Source organism: Nomascus leucogenys, chromosome 3 (genome assembly GCF_006542625.1).
Source record: "Nomascus leucogenys isolate Asia chromosome 3, Asia_NLE_v1, whole genome shotgun sequence".
Lineage (NCBI taxonomy): Eukaryota > Metazoa > Chordata > Mammalia > Primates > Hylobatidae > Nomascus > Nomascus leucogenys.
In genome coordinates, this window is record NC_044383.1 from 80,168,371 (window position 1) to 80,192,363 (window position 23,993).

The following is a 23,993-nucleotide window of genomic DNA, read 5'->3' on the forward strand; positions in this document are numbered from 1 at the left end:
GAATTTGGACAGTGATTATAGTAATTTTAAAATATGTATTCCGTAGTCATCTCATTAATTTCTAACTCTAAAGTGTAGCTAAATACCACTGTCCTTCTCTCTCTCTCTCTCTCCCCCTACCACCCAGGTGCACATACACACACGTGTGTGTGCCAAATATGGAAATGTGAAGATAGAGGTTCAGCTACGTTAGGTGACTTTGCTAAAATCACACAACTAATCTTACTTTGAACTCTGCTTTACAGTGAACAAATTAAATTTTTTATTGCTTTGAGAAATTGAGCTGAGTGAGGTGGCTCACGCCTGTAATCCCAGCACTTGGGGAGGCCGAGGCAGGCGGATCATGAGGTCAGGAGTTCAAGACTAACCTGGCCAACATGGTGAAACCCATTCTCTACTAAAAATACAAAAATTAGCCAGGCATGACGGTGCACACCTGTAATCCCAGCTACTCGGGAGGCTGAGGCAGAAGAATTGCTTGAACCCGAGAGGCGGAGGTTGCAGTGAATCGAGATCAAGTGACTGCAAGCCAGCTTGGGCTGTCGACAGTGTAAGACTCTGTCTCAAAAAAAAAAAAAAAAAGAGAGAGAGAGAGAGAAATTGAATGAGAAAATAATAATTTTAGAGAGACTCTAAGACTTAGCTATAGTAGCTGTGTGTTTCGAAAAAAAAAAAAATTCCCTGAACCCCTCTGAATTCTAGCTTTCTCACTGCAAAACAGATTAATATTATCTACTTTACAAATACGTGAGGATTATATTTCAAAAGCTCCTTCTTACCCAGGTGTATGTTTCCCCGTGCTTTTCACAAGGATTAGGGCATATAATGAAAAGCCAGGAGGGGAAAGACACTCATTTGACATGCACTAGTGTGAAAAGAACTGTACTAATTATAGATCTGGCTGCAGAAACTCAATTGGATAGTAAAAACAAATGTTCTCTCTCCCAGTAGTCATCAATTAGGGCTTTGTGACAAAGAAAAGGGATGCCATACTTCTAGAATCTAGATAGACAACTATATTTGTTTTCTATTGCTGTATAGCAAATTTTCATAAATTTAGTAACTTAGTACTCATGTATTACCTCAGGATTTTTTTTTTTTTTCCCCTGAAGTTTGACCACACCTTAACTGGTTCCTCTGTTCTGTGTCTCACAAGGCTGACATCAAGGTGTCAGCTGTGAGACTGCAATCTTCTCTGAAGTTAAAAGTCCCCTTTCAGCTCCTTGGTTGTTGCTACAATTCATTTCCTTGTAGTAGTAGGATAGAAGCTCTTGATTTCTAGAACTCATCTGCTATTCCCTGCCACATGACCCTCTCCACATGGCAATTTGATATTCAAAAGCCAAGGAAAGCAAATCTACTACTGCTTCTTCTCTTTTACCTCTAGATCCTTTTTTAAAGGGCTCATGTCATTATGTCAGACCCACCTAGGATAATCTTTCTTTTGATTAACACAAATACAACTCAATAGAAACCTTAATTATATCTGCAAAATCCATTCATCTTTGCATTATAAAGTAACCTAATCTCGGCCGGGCGCGGTGGGACATGCCTGTAATCCCAGCACTTTGGGAGGCCGAGAAGGGCGGATCACGAGGTCAGGAGATCGAGACCATCCTGGCTAACACGGTGAAACCCCGTCTCTACTAAAAATACAAAAAAATTAGCTGGGTGTGATGGCGGGCGCCTGTAGTCCCAGCTACTCGGGAGGCTGAGGCAGGAGAATGGCGTGAACCCGGGAGGCGGAGCTTGCAGTGAGCCAAGATCGCGCCACTGCACTCCAGCCTGGGCGACAGAGCGAGACTCCATCTCAAAAAAAAAAAAAGTAACCTAATCTCAGGAGTAATCTCACCATATCCATAGATCTTATCTGCAATTTAAGGGGAGAGGTTAAAAATTGGGGCCATGTTACAATTTCATCATTGTAGGCATTGGAGTTGTCTTCTCATTATCCATTTCACTTCTCTCACGTACATATAAGTCATGCAGTTTGGCTATAATACCTTGTTTCTTGGAGTGAGTCCTGATTAGAAAAAGCAAGTGACTTTCAAACATTTTTAACTTGGCAACCCACAATGATAAATACATGCAAAAATACATGTTGCATTACAACCTAATGCAGATACACACACACATATATATAACTGAAAAACACTTAGCTTTACTATGTGCAATTCACTCTATTCTGTTCTATTCTACTCTGGTCTACTTTAGTCTACTCCATTCCATTCCATAAGTAAACAAATGCTAGTTACACTTCAACAAATTGTTATAAAATACCCATCAGTGCGTCACCCTAGATGCTGAAAAACACTGGAGTAAATCATTCATTGTGAGTCTATTATCTGGCCAGTGACTATTTTAAGAAAGCTGAGCATTTTACCCCCCAAACAAAGGCGGAATAAAAATTCAGAGGTAATGAGTCCTCCAGTGGGATAATTACTCGGTAAATTTGAGCAGATAAAAGCAAATACCTCAACCAGAATCTAGAATAAATGAGAATGCATGTAAAAACATATGCAAATATAATGGAAGACATTTTATAAATTATTATTTTGTTATCCCACCATGACTGCCCTGGATTTTTAGTAAACCTTAGCAGAGCTGATGGTGTCCCTACTCATTCTATATACTCATCTCAAGTGAGTAAAGCAAGATTGTGTCTGAAGCCTTCTCTAGCTTCATTTATTTTATGCTGCCATGCTTAGGAATATAATGGGAGACTTAGAAGCCAAGTCGGTGTCAGAATTGTACGTGCACAGCGGCAGTACCCGTTGTCTGAAATTCTGATTCAGAGGATCAGATTTGTGTGCCAGGTGAAGATTAATTGTACAAATGTCAATCTTCTTGGGGGTTCATTAAATTATGATACTTAATTAACATCAATGTCAGTGAAAGAAAAAATACCCAAAGCTTCCCTAAAAGCTGTTCATATTCAAATATATGTTGATTGATGGAAGCCTATTGTTTCCCAGTGCCTAGTAATGTTCTTCACTGCATATATTACCTGGAGACTTCCCCAAACACTGAGATATTTGGAACTCTAATGAAAAAATAGCTTCTATTGTCAGGTGGAAAGTGCAATTTTATGAGCGGACCTAGTGCCTCTCCTTATCCATCCATTGAGTGTGTATCTACAACTTGATTGATTTCGACGTATTTTTTACCAGCCAGTTATTGGTTACAGAATCCCATGAATAAAAATAAGAACCTATTTGTTGGTTGGAATATCGTAACATGTTAGCAAGACATGGTTTCAATTTATGAAGTATAATATTGACTTCATTTCTAGGTAATATAAAATAATAATAAAATGCAACTATGTGATTTATTCATTTAAATAGTCTCATCCAGTATAATTTAGAGTAACTTTGTAAAGCACTTAGCAAGGGATTACTAAATAGTGAAAACGATTAGATCAGGTATAGTGTTAGACGTTACAGAAATCATGCTGCTGTCAAGTAAGGGTGTTAACGGAAACATGAATCAAGTCTCATCTTTCTTGAGACTTATTATTGGTTACATAAAATGCATTATCAGTTCTATGATATTTGTAAATAAAGGAATGACTCTAAATTATTTTGCAGGATAGGAAGAAACATGAAGCGATGAAACATACTGAACAATTCCATGTTTATGGTGAATATCCATGATTATTTCAATGTATATTTGTGTGACTTGAGGCAGGTAGGCTTCAGGAATTATGATCCTTTAGCAGAATAGGTAGATAGCAGGGTAAAGACAGAAGACAAGCTAAACAAAAATCAAATGTATTCATTAGGAATCACAAAATATACAGCATGTTTTTATTTAGCATATAAATACATTGTTTATCAAGACTTCAGCATATGGCAAAAATGAATTATTTCTTTTCTTCTAACCCTAAATGACTTTAAAGTCATCAAGAATAATGCACTAGAGAATAGGCCTAGAAATAGAAAACAGAAATAGAGAAAATCAGAAGCAAGAGATCCTACGAACCAGCAATCTAAGTCCTAACGAGAAAGAAAAACTATAAGAATAGATTGAAATAAAAGCTACAGTTGTAATATAATGTTAACCTCCAAACAAAATGTAATTAAGTGTAGACGCAAGAACTGGTTCCATAAATAGCTATTCATAATCATATACAATTGCCATGCCATTATTTTCTATTAGAAAAAAATGAGAAAAAAATACAATATTAAATGCCTGATAGAATTGAGTTCCTAATTAAGTCTTCAACTGAATTAAGTCAGCATCTTCTTTTCACTTTTTCTTTATGTCTTGTGTATAGGCTGTTAAAGATGCTTGGCATAATTACAATCAAAATAGATGTATTTTTGCCTGTTCTGAACAACAAGAAGTTTGTCAGGAAATTAAGAACCTAAACCACAGCCAAACTGCTGAATCCTTGAATTGTTTTAAGGATTCAAGCAAGAAAAACCTATGGCCTAAACTGGGAAAAAAAAAAAAAAAGTGCACTTATGACCTCTTCTCTCTCCAGCACTTAGTTTACAACAACAAATTCCTGCAACATGAAAAATAATCTATTTACTGGCACCCAACCATAAGCAATTTAGCCTGCTGAATATGTAATGTAGGATTCTTATTAACATTCCTTATGTTCCTAAATTTTAAATAAATTATTAAATCCTTCACCATTTGTAAAGGGTGACTCTTTCCCTCCAAACTGGTCACATTTCATTGGATCATCACACTTTGGCCTTCCTTAGTAAGCATGAAATCTCTATACTGCAGTTTCTAAAAAGTCTCAGTTTCATGACTGAGGGAACACATAATGGGATATGAAGCATTTTGCCTCTAAGTTTTACATGTAAATTCAGTGTCTATTGTCAGTGACCAAGTATTATGACATCTCATGAGGATTCTAGAACTGACACAAAATATTTAGTTGCCTCAATTTAATTTTTAGGAAGACGTTATTTTTATTACTTTCAATTAAAACCATAATTCACTGAAAGTTTCAACTGGGTCTACAGTTAAATGAGTCAAGGAATAAGTTTTGCTCAGACCCTTTACTGTTAATGAAAATTCTAGTTCATTTGGGAAGCTTGTGCTCCCTTCAACAGTTTCTAAGAATTGTAGGAAAAATAAAAATATATCAGAACTCACAGTTTTCAAATGAGATATTAAAATTATAAAAAAGTTATAAATTGTTTAAACTATAAACTTTTGAAGAAAGTTATGATTTACCTGTACTTGGGACTTCTGGTTCTGGCCATGATGAAGTAGCTGATATTCTTATGATAGGAGCTTTATCATCCTATCAAAAACAACTATAAATATTAAAATTTTACATGAAGTAACTTTTTCAAGTGTTAGCAAAAGCAGAGGGTAATATTACTTCAGAGAAGGTGAAAACATGCTTATGAGATATTGTCCTGTGTTAAATATTCAAAAGCCCAGCATCTAAAAATATTTTTCTTAATTTAGTTTTTTTTTATTAATTTTTATTTTAAGTTCAGGGGCACATGTGCAGGTTTGTTGCATAGGTGAACTTGTGTCATGGTGATTTGTTTTACAGAATTTTTCATCATTCAGGTATTAAGCTGGAGGCCATTATCATTAGCAAACTAACACAAGAACAGAAAACCAAATACTACATGTTCTCTCTTATAAGTGGGAGCTAAATGACAACATTTATATGTTTTAGTTTAGAAACATCGTCAAATCATTCCAGAAATTTAAACTCACTTTTGATAACTTTATTTATAAAATTTTTATTGTTTAATGACAACTTTAATTATTGAATTGCAAATGCAATTATATTTTTCCTCAGTAGAGAAATATTAAGAGCAAAATGAAAAATAATTATACAAAAATAAGGGAAGTAGGACTTTGCAATGTTTAGAGGCAAAATTTTTCTCAGCTTTTTTTTTTATTTTTATTTTTTAGCTTGGTAAACCAACTTCTCGTCTGATAGTATTACTTCTCATTGCCTCAGCAAAACTATTTTTGAATCTACAAAGCCTTTGCCACCATCCTATTCAGGGAAATCTATCACAGTTTTGCAAATCACTCAAATTTTGCAGAAAATTATAATGCTGAAAATGATCACACAAGGCTTCATTTTAGCTTCAGCCTAGTTCTGTTCTTGGATATCAGAATATATTGCAGGTGCTTAATCCTAAAATGACTCTACACAATTTGCTTCTTTCTATCAATGAAATGGTAGTTTCCTTTTAAAAATAATCAATCTCATATCAATCATATGATTATATTTTATATACTCTTTACAGTTATATTAAAACATTCATTTAATTATTTAAAAAGTTGATATATATGGTACTAATATAATATTTTAATAGTAAAATATTACATTATGAGGATACACTAATTCTAAATCTATCTGCCTTAAGATTGAACAATATTATCACAATTTGCTAGAAGGTAATGTAAGGTAAGCAGTTTGAAAGTAAGGAAAAAACTTATTGAATGAAGTTACAAATTGATCCGTAAAAGATAAATGATTGACTTGGAAAATAAGGCACATTTTGTGCAGGTAACAACTAATACTATTTATTGTCCATGGCTTTACATATAATTCTGGAATTGTCATAGGAAGAAAGTCACTTTTTGGCCACTAACTACTTGCTTCTATCAAAACTTGAAACTTATGTTAAAGATCTCATTCATCATGTACTTTTAAATTGCTTTTCAGCAATGTATATTTTAAAATATTCTAAAAATACCTCTTCAAATACAAGTCTAAAATATTCCAAAAACTTTATAAAACTGAATACAAACGAGGAAATAGTCCTAGTAGGGCACTGAGGTAAAATTAACAATTAGAAGTTAACATGTGAGGTACTAAAAGTTACTGAAAATAGATTTGTGTTATGTGGATTATTTGACTCCTAAAATATTAATGTCATGATTACCATAAAAGTTCTAGACAAACTGCATGTAAAATTTATAAATCACCAACTAATTAATTTTTGCTATAATTATGCATATTCTTATATAGATTCTCACTTATCTACCACAACCAGATTTCTGTTTTTATAATCCAGAGAGAAAACTTTGCTAAAATTCTCATATGAGATAGGTGTAAAATAAAGCAAATATAGAAAAGCTTTGGTTCTTCCTTCTTTTCACTTTGGCTGCCATGAAAAACTTAATGCTGAGAGAGTTCTACTCTTCTGAAAACAGTAAAGAGCAAAAAATTTCTGGTTGTTTTCCGATGACTCCTGCTGCTAAGTTGGTATCATTAGGAACAGACCTATTTTGATGCTCATGCCTGTAGTGATTCTTGCATATTTAGTTCTTAATTATTTGGATTAACTGTAAGAGGCCAAATGCATTTAAGCTATAGTTTTTCACAATTGTATAGTTTCCAAAATATTCTCCTCTGTTCATAAGATATATTCTCAATGGTCAAATCTTTTGCAGGAAGAAAATTCTGGTAATGAACTTACTTCAAACCAAAGAGCCAAGGTAAGCCTTGAAAATAAGTTCTTGGATCATGTGGGAAAATAGGAAATGTCTAATGTTTTAAAGGATAATATCAGTATAGTGTTAAACAAACCTAGTACTCATTTATCCTAGTTGTGAGCCTTTGTGCTAGTTTTGTCATAGCCCCAATTATTAGATTTGTCAACTTTTAAATGAATTTTTTTATTTATCAAGGTATTAATTACTTCCAAGAAACAAACAACATGCAAAGAAAAAAAAAGGAAGTATGGTCATGGTGGAATATTAACATTTTTATTATTAAATATTTATTCTTAGAATATTTAATATATTAAAATATATGTCATAATAACCAAAGAGGAATCAAGCAATAGGTCTCAGGGTATCCAGAAACAAAGACTTAGAAAGACATCAATCAAAAATCAACCAAGGACATTCTCTGTGATATCTAGGGATACATGGTCTCACATCTTCACTTCTCTTTTAAATTGTCTTTTTATTTGTTCTCTCCACAGATTGTTTTTCTGTGCTCACTTGCATGAGGCAGATTTTTATCAAACAAATTCTGATATTAGTAACATAGTACATTTAATAATCTGCAAAATAATCTTACACTTTACTTATTAGGTTACTGTTCATATTTATGTTGATAATACAATTTCAAATAATTGTATAAATACACGATAAAGCAAACGAGTAATTACATTAATATTGTTAGGATTTGAAGTTTAAATGTAATTGAAAAGAGATACAAATATAAGTTCAAGAAAATTAACTAACAACTTGTAATAACTAATTTAATTTGGATACTTTCATATGAACTCATAATATTTACAAAATATGTCAAAGAGTAACTACACTCCCATGTTAATTATGAAATTGTTTACCAACAGCCAACATATGGAATTAACATTAGTGTCCATCAGTCAATGAATGTAAAAAGAAAATATGGTATACATTTCTATATGTATACACATGAACACAAAAATGGCACATTATTTAGCCTTAAAAAAGAAAATCCTGCAATTTGCAACAGCATGGATAAACATGAAGAACATTACGCTAAGCAAAATAAGCTAGGATAGTAATGTATGGCCTCACTTATACATGGAATCTAAAAACTTTGAACTTATAGAAGCGGAGAGTGTCATGGTGGTTACCAGGGATTGAGGGAAGGTGGAAGATTGAGATGAAAGATATTGGTCAAAGGATACAAGATTTTAGTTAGACAGGAGAATCAATATCATTCAAATGACTGTATTGCCCAAAGGAATTTATAGATTCAATGTTATTTCTATTATGCTACCACTGACATTCTTCACAGAACTAGAAAACACTATTTTAAAATTCATATGGGACAAAAAAAGTGCCTGAAGAACCAAAGCAATCCTAAGTAAAATGAATAATGCTGGAGGCATCACACTACTCAACTTCAAACTATACTACAGGACTGCAGTAACCAAAACAACATAGTACTGGTACAAAAACAGTCACATAGACCAATGAAACAGAATAGAGAACCCAGAAATAAGACCACACACCTACAACTATCTGATCTTCAACAAACCTGACAAGAACAAACAATGGGGAAAGAATTCCCTATTCAATAATTGGTGCTGGGATAACCGGCTAGTCATATGCAGAAGATTGAAACTGAATCCCTTCCTTACACCATATACAAAAATTAACTCAAGATGGATTGAAGACTTAAATGTAAAACCACAAACTATGAAAACTCTGGAAAGCAATACCTTTAAGGACATAGGCACAGGCAAAGGATTCTTGAGGAAAATGCCAAAAGCAATTTCAACAAAAGCAAAAATTGACAAATGTGATCTAATTAAACTAAAGAGCTTTTGCAAAACAAAAGAAAGTACCAACTTAGCAAACAGACAGCCTATAAAATGGGGGAAAATTTTTGCAAACTATGCATCTGACAAAGGTCTAATATTCAGCATCTACAAAGAACTCAAATTTACAAGAAAAAAAAAAACCCAAAATGTGGACAAAGGACATGAACAGACACTTTTCAAAAGAAAATATACATAGAGCCGACTCATATGAAAAAATGCTCAATATCACTGATTATTAGAGAAAGGCAAACCAGAGCCACAATTGGATACCATTTCACAACAGTCAGAATGGCTACAATTAAGAAGTAAAAAGAAAAAATAAACAGATGCTGGCGAGGTTGTGGAGAAAAATAAAAACACTTATACAATGTTGGTGGGAGTGTAAATTAGTTCAACCATTGTGGAGGACAGTGTGGTGATTTCCCAAAGACCTAAAGGCAGAAATACTATTTGACTCAACAATTCTGTTACTGGGTATATATCTAAAGGAATATAATAATTCTATTATACTATAAAGACACATGCACATGTATGTTCATTGCAGCAATATTCACAAAGCAAATAAATGGAATCAACCTAAATGCCCATCAATGATAGACTGAATAAAGAAAATATGATACATATACACCAAGGAACACTATGCAACCATAAAAAAGAATGAGAGTATGTCTTTTGCAGGGACATGGATGGAGCTGGATTCTGTTATCCCTAGCAAACAAACATAGGAACAGAAAACCAAATACCGCATGTCTTCACTTATAAGTGGTAGCTAAATGATGAGAACACATGGACACATAGAAGGGAACAACACACATTGAGGCCTATTAGAGGATGGAGGGTGGGAGGAGGGAGAAGATCAGGAAAAATCACTAATGGTTAGTAGGCTTAATACCTGGGTCATAAAATAATCTCTAAAACTCACCTCCATGACACGTTTACCTATGTAACAAACCTGCGCATGTACCCCTGAACTTAAAAGTCAAAAAAAAAGAATCAAGTGAATAAAGAAGGACAGAATGGAAGGAGACAGAGAGAAGGAAAGGATGAAGAAATAAAAAGTCACAAGCTCTTCAGGAACCTTAGGTGGAAGGACTGCTTGAGTTTAGGCATTCAATGCTGCAGTGAGCTATGATCTGCACTCTAGCCTGTGCAAGAGAGTGAGACCCTGTCCCTCAAAGAATAAGAAAAAGAAAGCCATGATTTTCTAAAAAGAAAAAAAAAGGCAAGAATAATAAAACCAAATCAATATAACAAGTATTCTATCTTCAAAGGTAGTTACAACACCAATTTCTTACTCTAAAAGTTGATAATTAAATGGAAACCAGACATTTACTTTGTGTAATGAGGAGATACAGTGAATCCCAAGTGGTGAGGAAAATATTTTTACAGAACAACATTAGTTAATAATTTTTTTTTAAAATTAACATTTTTCAACTGTTAATGAAATGATTGACTCAGGCAAAAATTATCATTCACCTAAAATTAAAGGGGAATTATTTTGGAGAGGAAGATTCATGTGATCATAAAATGTCACTTCCAGATTATTTGCAATTTGAAAAACATTTTTAAAAAATAATGGAGAACATTTGGTGGTCACTGCCTTAGTGAAGTAATCAAATTTATCATCTTTAACAGTGGGGAAAGTTAACAATGTCTGCTTTCTGCAGAATTCAATAAAAAGTATATTTCCTAAGAAGTATAGTGTGTTCCACTACAATACACACCTTTATGAGGCTAATTAGCTTATACTGACTGGGAAAATCGGAAAATAATACCAGTAAAACATAGACGGTGTGCTGATTCAAATATTATTGTTACTAGTAGGAGTAGCATCATTACCTCAAGCAATATTGCCAGAGAAAATCCTGACACAGAGAAGACAAGCTCAGTCCTTGATGTGAAAAGTTATCTGCACGTACAGAACCAGTCCATAATACAAGTAGGTGTATTCAGAGGAGGGCTGGGGGATACAAATGGTACACCATCAAAATTTGCTGTGATTTTTTGAGAAGTGTCTGTTCGTGTCTTTTGCCCACTTTTTAGTGAGGTTACTGGTTTTTTGCTTGTTGAATTGTTTAAGTTTCTAAACATATGAAAAAAATGCTCAACATCGCTAATCATCAGAGAAATGTAAATAAAAGCCAAAGTGAGATAACATCTCACACCACTGAGAATGATTATTATTAAAAAGTCAAAAAACAACAGATGCTGGTGAGGCTACAGAGGAAAGGGAATGCTTATACACTGTTAATGGGAATATAATTTAGTTTAGCACCTGTGGGAAGCAGTTTGGAGATTTCTCAAAGAACATAAAAGAGAAATACTATTCTACCCAGCAATCCCATTACTGGTTATATATACAAAAGAAAATAAATTCTTATCAAAAGGACACATGTACTTGTGTGTTTATCACAGCACTGTTCACCATGGTGAAGACATGGAATCAACCAAGGTGATTATCAAAAGGGAAGGGGAATGGATTAAAAAATATATGGTAGATATAGACCATGGAATCCTATGCTTCCGTAAAAGAGAACAAAATCATGTCCTTTGAGGCAACAGCATGGATGCAGCTGGAAGCCATTATCCTAAGTGAATTAACAGAGGAACAGTAAACCAAACACCACATGGTCTCACTTAAAAGTGGGGCTAAACATTGGGTACTCATGGACATAAAGATGCAACAATAGATTAGGAGGACTAACAGGATTAAAAAACTGATGTGCACTATCCTCACCATGTGGGACACAGGATCATTTTTACTCCAAATCTCAACATCATGCAATATACCCATGTAACAAGCCTATACATGTACCTCCTGAATCTATAAAATAATTGACTTTTTTTTTTTTAAGAATTTGCTACAATCTTGGAAAAATTCTTCTTCAAAGTCTTCTGGAAGCATTTTAACTTTTTATTTACATTTGGAAATTCAAGCCATCTAAAATGAAATCTAGCATATGGTTTGACATAGGTGCCAACATTATTTTTATATACATATCCAGTTTAGGCAGCATTATTTATTGAGAAGATGAAGCTTCCTCTATGGCTCTACAGTTTCTCCTTTGTCATAGATTAGGTTTCTCCATTTTTGTGGGTTTGTTTGCAAACCCTATATTCTGTTCCACTGGTCTATTTATCAATCCTTGTTTCAATCCACACTGTTTATAGTAAGGTGCTATAAGATGATTTTTAGCTATTAGTATAAAATCACTGATTTGTAATTATTCGAGACTGACTTTATTATTTCCTGCTTTGCATTTCTACATATCTTTTAGAATCAGCTTGTCATTTCCCATCCCCTTCAAAAAACACTACCATTTTTATTGGGATTATGTTGCATCTATATATCTATATGAGAGAATTGTCTTCTAATTCATAATATAGTACATCCCAATTTATTTTATCTGTTCTAATATCTCTTAACAATGGTTTATTTTCTACTTGAAGTTTCCACTTAGCCTTCATTAGATCCACGCCATTATAAATGGTATCATTAAAAACAAACAAAAAAACCTTACTTTCTAATTGTTTGTTGCTAGTATATGTAACTACAATTTATTTTTATACTACCTTCATGTACAGTCCAGTGATCAGCTCAATTAACTAATCCCAATAATTTGAGGTTTTTTTTGAATTTTCTATGAAAAAAATCATGTCTGCACATAAATTGATTTTTATTTCTGCAATATAATTATTTGGCTTATTGCACTGGCTAGGCTTTGCCAGATAATTATTAATGGGTCAGAGGAGATATCCTTATCTCATTACAGAAGTCATATATCTTTTGTTATTTCACCATTAAATCTGTTATTTCTTTTTCATTTTTAAAATAAAAGCCTTGTTTCAGACTAAGAAAATTCTATTTTATTTCTAGTTTTCTGTTATTTAATATTACAAATGGGTTTTGAGATGACTATTATAATTCTCCTTTTTTGTTAATTTAGAAAATTGTGTTAATTGATCTAAAAATTTTAAGCCACCCCTGAAGTCCTGAAATAAATTCATTTTTTAAAATTATACATTGTATTTTTATTAATTGATAAATTTTTCTTGGTAATATTTTGTTTATCATTGTACTTAGTCATGAAATATATTATATCTTTAGGATGTTGGTATCAAGGTTATGCTGGACTAATAAAAAGAATGTGGCATATTCTCAGTTTATAAAAGTGGCTATTTAGGACTGGTGTAATTTATTATTCGTTTAAAGGTTTGCATACGGAGTTTCTTCTGGATATGGAGTTTTATCCAGATAATTATTTTAATTAGATTCCATTCTAATAGGTTTCTAAATTCAATTCTAATTAGGTTTCTTATTTCTTCTATCAGTTTTGAAAATGTGTTTTTATAAGAATTTTATTTAATTTTTTCTATTTATTGGCATAAATTTGTTTATAATATTCTGATTTTTTTGATTATGTATTCCCACAATCATCCTGTGAAATAAACTACCTTAAGATTTACTGGCTTAAAACAATATATACTGTTTTGTGTGGATGGATTTGATTTTTTTGTTTTGTTTTGTTTTGTTTTGTTTTTTGGTCTGATGAACTACATAAATTCATTAATTTTAGTTTAAATGTAGATTTGTTTGGGATTTTCTGTGTGAAGATATGTGCAAACAGTGAGAATTTTGGTTCTGCCTTTTCACTGTTACATGTTTACTTATTTGTTTATTTAATTTGTTTTTCTTGAGTTTGCACTTTCTGCTTGGCAACATGGCACAGTTCTTGTAGTCTGAGCTGGGCTTGGAGGGATCACTTATGCAGCAGCAGTCAATTGTGTTAAGCTGAGCAGCTCTGCTTTTCTTGGCTGGACCCTCTTACATGTCTAGAGCCTCAACTATGCCATTATGGCTCAAATGGTTTTGCTTCACATGGCTTCTCATCCATTTGGACCAACTGGAGCTTGTTCATAAGGAGAAAGTAGGGGCCTAACAGAAAGAGGGAGAGAGTAGAAGCATGGAAGGCCTTTTGAGACTTTTGCTTAGAACTCACACATGAACATTTTACACCACATTTTGTCGGTCAAGAAAACTACAAGACCTACTTCAAAGGATGTGGAAGTAGAATCGAGCTCTCTAGAGGAGGACCTGCAAAGTCACATTGTGAAAGAAAAGACAGAGGGGAAAAGCATAGAAGCCATTTTTGCAGTCAATCTACCATACTCATTTTCTTTTCACCGCTTTTATTGATGTAATGTTTTTATCCTTTTCATTGTTAATATTAATATTTGGGCCCTTTTAATACCTATTTTTAGTCCAGTTTTATGGGATTGTTAATGTTATTAATTTTTTTAAAAAAGAAAAATTGGACTTGTAAATTGTATTTTCTCATTTGTTGGTTTTCTAATTCATGAAATTCTGCTCTTTTTAAAATAATATTTGCTATTTCCTTTTTCAATTTTTAAATCTTTTTTGTTTATATTATTTCCATTTTCAGTTTGGGGGAACATTAATTAGCTGTTTTAACTTTTTACAGAAATTTTTAAGTAATTGATTAAATGTACTTTTTTGCAATATATACATTTCAAAATATTTTCTACTTCCCAATGTTTTCTACCTTGACAAATAAGCTACTTATGTGAGTCTCTATTTCTACCATAGTTATGCATTTTATTATTTGTTTTTCTTAGTTCTATCAGCTTCATGCTAAATTGTTAGGTTTGAAAATTTTTGAGTAAGAACTGGATATTAGATGATTTTAGGAAATTACTGCTAATTTTATTAGGTATGCAAATGACATTTATATAGGCAAATATCTTATTCTTAGAAAATGCATGATGAAGGATTTAGAGAAAAAGAAATCTGACATCTGAAACCTATGAGCAAATGTATAAAACAAGTTTTGCTGAAACAATTGAGTACATAACATGTATATAATATAGTTAAAATCTAACAATTACTGAATCTAGACATCAGGTGTACAGATATTATAGTATAATTCCTATAATACTCCTGTGTGTTTAAAGTTATCATAACAAAAAATGTTGGGAAAAATTTAGAAATGATGTGAACCTCCTTCTGAACTTGATTTTTAGAGACCTCAACATGTTGACTATAGGTAGTAAAGGCTTCTTACTGCAGGATGGGTGTGTTTCTTTTTGTGTGTTAATACTGCCAATCCAGCAATTAAGTTCATTATTTTCTCAAAATCTTGCCTAGTATTTTGATAAGTAATTATCTAACCCACATATCTCTGTATTACTAATCCATCTGGACTATCCTATGGAAGAAAGTATTTGGTTCCTCAGTGTTACAACCTTAGTGGACATACAATGTCAAGTGACTACAGATGAAAACTTCTTATTTCCCAATTTAAGACATAAGGCCAGCTTGACCCAAAAGTAATTCTACATTCTCTAGGTTTTCTCTGAGAATGTATTGCAATTCCAACACAAGTAATAATTACTAATATTTGGGTCTTGTTTAATTTCAATGACCATAAGCCTGCTCAATGTTGCCCAAGTAAAGTGAGATTTATTATGCAAATATTAATAGAATAAAAGCTGATTATGACATCAGAAAGAAAAAAAGTGGACTATCATATTTTGATAATAGATTGGTTTTAGCTTTTTTCTCTGTCTTAAGTATCTTCTTATCTTTTGAGAATCTTTGTCTCCAGTTTGTCAGAAGAGACTGATTGATTCAGTTGATCGATGGATTGGATCATTGGAAGAGTGGCCTTCCTCATCCATTCAGATGTACTTATGTGAGAGAGAGGACATATATTATATATTCAAATGGGAAAACCATAGTGGTTTTCAATTCTGAACTGGAAAAGCAAAATAATTATGTCTACATTATATGAATTTAGCTGTTGTTTTATAATAAATGATAGGAGAATTTTTATCTTATCTTGTTGTGTCATGATCAGCTGTCTGGAATAGGAGGCTTTCTTGTATACCTTAGTTCATTGCTATTATAAGAAATGCCTCAGACCTTCATCAAGATATAGCAAAGTGTTTAGATAAAATAGAACTATAGCAGTAATAAATTGTAATTACAGCAATAATAGAGTCTTCTCTGTTATCTGATCCATGAGTTTGCCACAGGAATTTCCTTGAAGTTATGCAAAAGATGAGAGAAAAGATTTGCATTCACATCTATCATTCTACAATAACATGAGTCATGAGAACTTGCTGTATCTTAAGGAAGGTTTGAATAGATGCACTCTGGTTGGACCCACCTATCTCATGGAGGCAATTTATTCAATTTAGTAAACATATATCTATTGTAACCTAAAAATGTTATGTTTTGTAATAGGATTAATTTAAAAATCAATATCCTCATAGAACTTAAAGTTTTATGATTATAAAATACACATTAATTTGTGAACAATGGTGTTAATATGTAAAAAAATTGTTAATATTGGTGATATAAAATGTAAAAGAGTAGTTCTTAGCATGAATTATTAAGTAACTTTTCCAGGCATGATAAATAATGGACTTGACAAATGGGTATGTTTGGGTAAATAGAGAGGAAGAGGGAGGCACAACAAGGATAGAGGAATGTCGTAAGTAAAGTGCAATGAATTGAAGATAGGGCACTATGAGACTATAGGCTAAAACTGTATTATTTTGCAATAATTTTTTGGAGAAAAGTAAATTAAACATATCCTCTCCACCATAGCTTTATGGAGAATGCTGTTGTGCTTTGTGGACTCAGGATTGAAAAATTATGCTGAAAAATTCTGATGAATCTGAAAGAGGTGTTTTATTTCTTTGCTAGTCTAACTGAAAACTTAATGACTCAGTCAAGATGTATGTGTCATTTTGTTATTCAATATTATTTATTTTCTCAAATACAATCCAAACACTGAAACAAGCACAAAGACATACCATGGATTATGTTCACTGCGTCTTGGCAAAAGTACAGTGAATGGTTTTACTCAATTATATGTTAATTGTTTTTCAAATGTTATAATTAAAATCTAATAAAAACCCTATTAATGTGTTTTCATTTAAAAATATCACATTTTATAGGGCTCTTTTTATTTAAAGCATTAAGAGTACTTTTGACTATTTTTCCTAGGAAACTTGATAGCCCTGAAAATTCCTTTTCATAGGAGATCATAAGTTCATGTTAAGCAGTGAAATGTATAATTTATAGTGAAAGCCTATGCATTGTAAAATAATTCTTATATTTATCTCCCACTAGTGCTCTAGAATTTGCAGATATTTTTATCACTATTCTTCACATTTTTATCTATCAAATGGGATTGGTGATATCATTCTTATGGATTGTAGTGAGGATTAAATGAGATATTTGCATAGATTTAAATGTGTGAACCAGTGTAAGCAGTTAACACACAGAAGCTGCTGTAATAATCCAAATCAAAATCTAATAACAAAGTGTGTGCCTAGGGTACAATTTTAACACTATTAATGTTATGACAATGATATAACATAGTATTATTGCATTATAATCCTGCCACATTCCTACTCTTCTCTTTAGACATTATTTTACATCTATCCTTTTTCCCTACAAATAATCATCTAGTTTTGTGTTCTGAAATCTCTTTTTTCTCTAGTGAAATTATTACTCATCAGAAAGTATTCACTCAATACTTAAAATGTGAGCATATAACTACAAGTTTTAAGTGGTTCAAAGTACATATAAATTCTCTGTTGGAATTTGAAGATGTGACTTGACCTCTAAGTTGACCTTTAAGGGTTCTGAACAAATTGAGATAAGATAGGTTCAGCAGTGGTCCAAATATTAGCTTTTTTATGGATGAAAGAATAAGTTACTACTGTATTATGGGGAGGGGTTAAAGCCTGAAAGAGCTGCAGGAATGAGAGGAACTTTTTACTCATATTCTCTTGGAATAGCAGAGATTATAGGGAGAGATTTCTTTATCATAGATGCAAAAAATAGAAAAGGCATATTCTCCTATACCATGATGCCAGCTTATAGTTGGGAGATAAGATATGTATCCCAGTTTCTTAGTGATCAAGAGACCATTTATACCAAAGGGGATGCTAAATATGCTTCTGAGGCTTAAACATGCATAATTCTCCTTGCATGACTGTCATAATTTACTCTGACCTGTCTCAGTTTTAGTAATTTCAGTTTTAGTAATTTCAGCAAAATTTAAATCTATATACTATTTTAATATATTTCTCCTCCTGAAACTCAAAGAGACTATTGTTTTGAGTGAATCTGTATTTTCTTCTTTTGTTCCAAGGCCAGACAACTCTTTCTTGGAGAACTGTCTAAGGAGTTCCATTATAGTAAGACCCGTTTTGAGTGTCCTTAGGCATTATGACTAGTCCTCAAATTAGAATAATTTCATGATCAGTTGAAGTAAGCTGTTCTTTCTCTTTAAATACATAGATGCTTCCTGAGGATTTAGCATAGAAATATTATTAATCAATAAATCCATATTATTTGAAACCTGTGTGAACACAACACAATGAACATTTCAAAAAAATAAATTCCTCTCCTCCTCAACTTTCTGGTTAGTTAGATTTAACTATTTTTTCTTTTGTTGATACACTTTAAATTTTGTTTTAATATCAATAATTTATCATTCATCTAAAGGTTATTCTTTAAACACTGGAGGTAAAGATACTAGTAACATAGTATACTTAATTTACTAATGGTGATTGTATCTGAGAAAATGAATTCAGCTCCATGTTATGGAAAATCTGACAGACTGCTCCAACAACAGAGAATTTGTTGGCTCATTAATGAAAGTTGAAAGATAGGGTACATTTCAGGGGCAGTTTATAGTTTATTTCAGTGTCCTTGTCTGTGTGTGTTTGTGTGTGTGTGTGTGTGTGTAATCGTAATTGTGCATGTTGGTTTAAACTTCAAGCAGCATTCCTCAAGTTGGCTCCAGTTTTCACATTTCGCACACTACAGCATGCAGAGCAAGAGAGAATGCTTTGTCTTAACATTCCAAGAAAACTCTGAGATTCCTCATGATTGGAATGTTTACAACATATGTCTGCCCCATGCTGCTCATGAGTATAGAATACATTGATTGACTTAAGTCAAACATTGCCTATCTTAGGAAATGGGGGTATGGACAGCTATATACAAGGCTTGGCTGTGTGCTAAAACTTACATACCTTAACTAAACTGAAATTTTTATTATTAAATGGAAAAGGGGTGCAAAAGTGATCAACTTGCTCACCATAACCAATCTTCTTTTGAAACACAATCTTTTGTCCAGTGTCTTTTCTTTATGATAAAAAGCAGCTTTATTCCACACTGCGCAAAGAACAAGAGCTGCTGTGTTAGTGTGGATAATGTTTTGCTTTACAAATCTTACAAGTACATATTTAATTAATATCATGATCCTTCACATCCAACTTAAACTCTTGGGCTAATTATCTCAAGAGTGATCCATTAGATGATTGGGGACAACATTTAAGGTATCAAGATCTATTTATTAATTGTCCAAACATCACAGTGGTGGTGTTTTTAATTTCAATTAGAATGTGGTATCTCATGCTTTCTAAAATTGTGTTTTAAAAGTCATATTTTATAACTCTCTTTCAAATATTCTTATGTTTCCATTCCTGGAAAAGGCATTATAGGTTGAAATGGTGGATCTCAGATCTGATGGAAACAATATTGTAACAGGAAGTTATGTTCCACAACAAGGGCCTGATGAATTTTTTTGTTTTATTTTATAAATGGCTAGAAATAAACTATCTTATCAACTCTTAAATAACATATAAAAATATACTTATAAGAGCAATAGTATTATATTTTTCAGTGTATTTATTGAATTGGACAACATAGTATCCACATACATAAAATTTTATAAATTCTGATACAGAATTCTAGAATTTTTTTAAGAAATGAGGTAAAGGAAACATTAATTGGGAACATAGAATTTAAATGAAACATTTGGAGCAATTTTTTCAGGAAATTTCAAGATATTTTTAGGACTCTCAGGGATAGGTGCTGGACTTTGAGTATTTGTTTCTTTAGTTGTTTGTTTGTTTGTTTATTTGGAAGCTGGTTTATGGATGCTTATTTTTACAGCTTCTACTGATAATTGAGATATCCCCCATAGCAAACAAAAGCTTAGGTTCCTCTGTGCTTGACATTGTATCCTCTTCTTCAACAGTGACTTTGTAGCATAACTGTGTTATACATACCCCGTTTCAGAAAAGTCATACAAAGTGCAGTGTTGTAACTGACAATATTTTGATTTCTTTTTATTTTACCCAGGTTTTTTTTAAGCATATTTGGAAGTAAGAGGTTGTAGAGTTTGAAGGGAACTTTGAGATCTTCCTATCCAATTGTACATTCATTGTGAATTGCTTCCCCCACAGAATAAACGGTTTTGTTCAGGTGTTAGAAACCCAGTTCAAGCTAACTGAAGTCAAAAACAGGGTTTTAATTCCCTCACATAACTAAAGAAGTCAGAAATGGAACTGACTTGAGGCAAAAGTTGATGCCAAGAGGACTCTTTTCATTCTGATTCTTTGGGGGTGTTTTTCTCATTCTTTTTTTTTTCTTTTTGAGACAGAGTCTCGCTCTGTCGTCCAGGCTGGAATGCAGTGGTGCGATCTCGGCTCACTGCAACCTCCGCCTCCCGGGTTCACGCCATTCTCCCGCTTCAGCCTCCGGAGTAGCTGGGACTACAGGCTCCCACCACTACTCCCGGCTAATTTTTTTTGTATTTTTTTTTAGTAGAGACGGGGTTTCACCGTGTTAGCCAGGATGATCTCGATCTCCTGATCTCGTGATCCGTCCGCCTCGGCCTCCCAAAGTGTTGGGATTACAGGCGTGAGCCACTGCACCCGGCATTTTTTTTCCTCTCATTATTTTCTCCTCTCACTATGCTTCCTCCCTGTGATAGTGAACCTGGCTACTACCAGCTTTAAAGTTTAATCAGATTAGCTGTAGATTCCAGGAAAAGAGAGTCTTTCTCATATATGGTTGTGTATAACAGTAGATAATAAAGTCCAATTAGTCAGACATGGGCCATGAGTCCACACACGGGTGTATGAATCTTCGCCTCTAAAATGTGATACAAACCCACACCATGTGCGCAATCCTAGAGAAGTGGAGAGGTATAATAAGACTCCTCTCATCAGATCTATATGGAGTTCGGGAGAAGTGTTTCACAACATTGGGGTGCCCATAATCAGAAAAAGGGTGAAGAGATGGTGGACAATTAGAAAGATTAGGAGTCCATAGTAGTTTGTAAAAATGTCTCTTCGTACCTGTGGTAGGCTGAATAATGGTCCCTCAAGGATGTCCACATCTTAATCCACGGACTTTATGAATGTTATCTAAAATGGCAAAGAGGATTTGGGAGAATATCCCCCATCATTAGGGTGGTCCCTAAATGCAATCACGTGTATCCTTTTTGAGGGAGGCAGAAAGAAAGAGAGAAATTTGACACGTGCTGAAAGAAGGAGAGCCATTGTGACCATAGAGGCAGAGATTAGAGGGATACAACCAGTAGAACCCCCCAAATGCAAGAAATTGATTCTCCTTTAGAGTCTCAGGAGGGAGCAGAGTCCTGCCAACACCTTGATTTTGGTCCAGGGATACTGATTTTGGGTTTCTGGCCTCCACAACTGTGAGAGAAAAAATTTCCTTTGTTTTAAGCCACCACATTTGTGATAACTTGTTACAGCAGCCACTGGAAACTAGAACAATACCTAGTGAATTAATATTTTCCTCATTCTAATTGTTACTCACCGATTAATCCTATCTGGATGTCTCAACAACCAAAAATACGTTAATCTGTTTTCCTTTCTTCTTGCTCCTTGTGGAAGTTTTTCAAAATAACTCTCAAGATTTTCTTGTTAAGGCGACATGTATTCAGTTTTGCATGGTTGCCGGTCCTTCAGGGTAATTCCATGGTACCGTCTTGCCTCACATCCTTTCAGGAAGGAAGTATGAACTACAGGAAAGACCATGGATATTTTCATCAAGATAAGTACGTTTAACACTGGTTTCAGCAATTCTAGTTGTTTCATTTTCTACATATTGACTTATTTGATTTATACATATACACACATTAATTACACACTCATATAGGAAATCTGGAATACAGTAGATACTAAAACACTGTTAGGTACCTATCTCAATTAATCATTATCTTACTCTTCAAGTACATGTAGAGGTACTTCTTTTGTCAATGGTCAACATCTCTCTTAAAATATTACACTCAAATCAGTGTACAATAGCTAGGCATAATAAACTATATGTGGAATAATCAGCAAACAATTCAGTGGAATTCATACTTTCCTTTGTCTGGAATATACACACACAGGGACACAAACACACACACATACACCAAATTTTTATTACAAAGTATTTCAAATAATCATAAAACAATTCAGTGGATAGCAATATACCCCCAACTATCACCAAAAAATGTTTACATTTTATTATTTTTGATTCATGCAAAGATATGAAATGTGACAGGTATACTAAATTTCACTTTCACCATCCTTACCCATTTCCTAAATCCCTACAAAGGAACACTCACCTGAAATTGGTGAATGTCAATCTGCTATATGCTTTGGTCGCTTGGTAGATATACATGCATCCATAAACATTGTGTTATTGTATGGTTTAAACATACAAAAATGTATCATATACATACTACTTTGTAACTTCCTTTTGATTTTATTTGTTTATTTTTTTTGAGATGGAGTCTTGCTTTGTCACCCAGGCTAGAGTGCAGTGGTGAGATCTCGGCTCACTGCAACCTCCCCCACCTGGGTTCAAGCAATTCTCCTACCTCAGCCTCCCAAGTAGCTGGGACTACAGGCGAGTGCCACCACACCCAGCTAATTTTTTTATTTTTAATAGAGATGGGGTTTCACCATATTGGCCAGGCTGGCCTCAAACTCCTGACCTCGTGATCCACCCACCACAGCCTCCCAAAGTGCTGGGATTACAGGTGTGAGCCACCATGCTTGGCCTGTAATTTCCTTTTTATAACTCAAAAATATTTTTAAGGTTTATCCACACTTCATAAAATAGAATTAGTTTGTTCGTTTTAATTATTCTTTACTATTCACCTATGTTGAATGCATGTACTTAAACCACTTATTTATCTATTGCTCTACAGAGGAATAATTAGGTTGCTTCCTTCTCTTTTCTATTACACATAGTCATGCAATTAACATGCTTAACTCTGTTCCCTTGTGAACTCATGGATGTAAATTACTAAATAATAAAGTTCATGCAAGTTTACAACTTTATTAGATATTATCATATTGCTTTCAAAATTTATTGTGTCTCATTGCTTTACCTCCAGGAAAGCATAAAAGATTCTATTTCCCCACAGCCTTGTCAACACTTAGTGTTTTCAACTTATTAACGATTTCAAACTTATTAATCCTCTTATGGTTTTAATGGTGCCTTGAAATTTAAATTTGCACTTTCTAATTAATAACGAACTTGAAGATATTTTCAGTTTTATTTTCCTATTTTGTAAATTGTCTTTTCCTAACTTTGTTCATTTTTTTTTTAATTGAGGAAGGGGGTTTTTCTCTTTTCATTTAATAGATTTATGGGACTTTCATAGTCTCTCAATTTTGTATTTTTGTTAATTTTATGTGTTACAAACACTTTCCCTAGGCTTTCTTTTTTTTTTTCACTTGGTTGATCATTTTTTGTTTGATTGTTCGTTGATATAAAATATTAAGTGTAAATGTCATTTAATTATATAGATATCTTCCAAAGTATATTATAATAATTTTAACATTTACATTTTTAATCCATTTGGA

General features: G+C 33.2%; 2 long non-coding RNA genes across 3 annotated transcripts in view; one reads left to right on the forward strand and one right to left on the reverse strand.

Annotated features, from left to right (window-relative positions):
* The window catches only part of LOC105739578, a 28,604-nt gene extending 14,857 nt beyond the window's left edge, over positions 1 to 13,747 (forward strand). Inside the window, exons 4-7 of one of the 2 annotated variants that reach the window (XR_004027842.1) lie at positions 3,588 to 3,639; positions 7,396 to 7,440; positions 11,094 to 11,208; positions 11,685 to 13,747. This is a non-coding gene — a long non-coding RNA (uncharacterized LOC105739578). Of the gene's footprint in view, positions 1 to 3,587; positions 3,640 to 7,395; positions 7,441 to 11,093 lie in introns of both variants that reach the window. The other variant, XR_001115513.2, reaches the window with a different exon arrangement.
* Positions 5,437 to 11,099, reverse strand: LOC115832364. Its single transcript, XR_004027841.1, has 3 exons — positions 11,088 to 11,099; positions 7,885 to 7,886; positions 5,437 to 5,552 (listed from the first exon to the last, which is right to left on the reverse strand). It is a non-coding gene; the product is annotated as an uncharacterized LOC115832364 (long non-coding RNA).
* Positions 13,748 to 23,993: the final 10,246 nt, after the last annotated feature.